Here is a 2951-nt window from a genome sequence, read left to right on the forward strand (position 1 = left end):
TTGTGTAGTTAGAATCCTTTAGAGGGCCTGCTCTCGGACAACCTGAGAGGAACGACCCAAGTGGGAACAAGCCGATTACCTGGCTCTTCCAACCCACTATAAACTCAAGACTATCAAGGACACAAAACTTTGGTAGACGTAGTGTTTGTCTTCGCCTAGTGTGATCACTTATGGGATTTCGACCATAGGGAGATCACTAAGCAAGAATGCTTAAGGTACTCTTGTGATCGCGAGATCGGTTACTCATCGCAAGGTGAGGTGTCCCGTAATTGGGAGCAAGAGGAACACTATGAACGGAAGCCCGATCTAAAAACTCTAAGTTAGTAACTACCTTTTTTTTAGCTGCTCAACTTCTTGGTGCAAGGATCGATCCTAGTGGACTACCCGGATCACCCCAAGATTTACACTCACCATATGTGTTCCCTTGGTTGTGCTTATGGCACTTCCATGACAAAGCCAATATCTCTTGTGGGCAACCACTTGGTGTGAGGTGAAGGAGCATCAAGCGTGGGCCAAGTTGTTGAGTAATGAACCATGTCCTTTAGGTAGATATTGCTTGATGTGTTCTCGAATGTGGTATACCTGTGGAAATCTTTGGAACATACACATGATGATAGTTATACGGCTTTCTTTAAAGACCTCACATATTCTTGTATCATGCAAGGTTGCTTTGTCTTTTGCTTGATTGTTTGAAGACTACTCCATGTGTCACTATCTTGCTTGGAAAAAAATTGCTTTTGAACATCAAATTTGCTATGCTATCAACTATTGTCAAACTTTGTCAACCAAGTCAAAGCATCAAGTCTTAACATTTTTCTTGTGTTGCTTGCTAAGGGGAGTCTCATAATTTGATTTTTATTTTTTATGTCTCTAGTTCTTGAACATTCTTAAAGTAACTCTTTGGTCTTGGTACTCTTGGTCTTTCTATCTTCATGGTCTATGTCCACTTGCTAGTTATATTTTTGCTAAAATGGTTGCTTTGATTTCTTGACTACACTCTTGGGTTAGAGAGTTGTTCACTTGTCACCCTACTTGCTCTATCTATTTGGCTATTTGGGCATCTTGCCTAGCTATTGACTTGAGTCATTCATGTCGTAAGTTTCTTGGACATATTGTTTGACAAGTCATTTTAATCTCTCTCTAATATCTTGGCAAGTGAACACTCTATCTCCTATAGTTTCAACATCAAGTTATCTTCTAGACTATTTTATGATTGGCTTTGCATCTAAAACTATGGGATCTAAACCTTGTGCTACCAAACTTCAACCGAATCTAGATGATCATGATATCCTCCATGTCACTAAAGAGTTTCAAGATCTATATGCACAATACAAAGAACTAGAAGAGACAAATGATCTTTCTTACCTTCATCTCTCTAAGCGCATGATAGAAATGAAGTCTAAACTTAAGAAAAGGTTAGAGGAGAAGATTGCATCATTACATGAATCTTCCTTAAGGTCTTTACATGCATGTGAGCCACCTTCTTTGAGGTCATCCTCTTCTTCTAGGTCTACATGCTCTACTTCAAGACATCAAATGTCTTCATCTTCTAAATCTAAAGACCTCTTTAGAGAACAAGCAAGTGATACCTCCTTTGAGCCTATGTTAAAATTTCATGATGGACCTATCTTTGACCAAGATAATGATGAATACATGGATACATACCATTCACTTGAGAAACAAAAAAAGGACTCTAGACATACTTCTAATAGAACTTTTTCTCCCTTAGAAGATTCTTATGATGACACTTTGCAAAAACTTCTTGGCAATAAGATCATCATGTTACCAAAGTCTAGCTCATATGGAAACCCATTCTTGGATATCTATTGTGCTTATCATCAACATAATGAGCATAGCACTTCAGATTGCATTGAGCTAAAACATAAAATCCAAGATCTTATTGATAATGGAATTATTGATACCTCTAATGATTCATGCAATGAGGATACTTTTCATGAGCAAGATTACATTAATGAACCTATGTCTAGTAGCAGCTCTATTACATCTTTCACTTCTTCCAACACTCATGCATCTCCCAACACTTCAAATCTTTCCAACATGCCTCCATCAAATAAAGAATCTAATGCTTTCCACATTGACTACGTGTATCCTCAAGGGCTACCTCTAAAAGAAACTCAAGCTAACCTTCACTTGGCTGCAAACCTTTTCCATGCTACTAATCCTAAACATCCTCAACCTTCATGCACTACTATGCCTAATCCAAGCACTACTCTATTCACTCTTCATTCTCCCTTGTCCTTAGAAGTGGCTCCATGTCAAGAGGACTCTCAAAAAAAAAAAAGCTATAAATGTCAAGAAAGATCAAGATCAAGCACCCTTTCATCTCTTTCAAGATTTTTCCCCTCCATGTCCTATATCTTTTCCACCTCCTAAGTATGATGAAGATAACACTTCCATTATCTCCCTTGAGCTTACTAAAAATTATGAGAAAAGTTTTCTTCATATGCTATCAAAAGCTACTTGTCAAGATCAAAGTGTCCCCTCGTGTTCTACTTCTCCATATCCACTTCAAAATTATGTTCAAGCTTCAAGTGATCCTATTAAAAATGTTGTTCCTATCAAAGCTACTCATGAGTCTATTGATGGCTTTGACTATGTTGCTCAATCTAAAGATGTTGATATCCCTTTTCACTATCCATTTGCATCTCCTAAGTCTATCCTTGGTCCTCATCCATCAAAGCTAAAGTCTTCAAACCTTCCATCTATATTGGGACCTTATGTTCCTCCATCTCCTACATTCACTCCTAGCTCATTCCCTAGCTCTCCCATCATACCTCAAGATCAACAAAGACACTCATCCTTGATTACTTTTCACCCATCTATACATCTAAACCAGTCATATCATCCTTATTCATCCACAAATCCCAAGTCCTTTGGAAGTGAGAATAAACATAAGAATCCATTAAAAAAAAAAGATCACTATGTCCCAT

The sequence above is a fragment of the Cupressus sempervirens genome, chromosome 4, assembly GCF_028749045.1.
Source record: "Cupressus sempervirens isolate cs-2001-9-10 chromosome 4, ASM2874904v1, whole genome shotgun sequence".
Taxonomy (NCBI): Eukaryota; Viridiplantae; Streptophyta; class Pinopsida; order Cupressales; family Cupressaceae; genus Cupressus; species Cupressus sempervirens.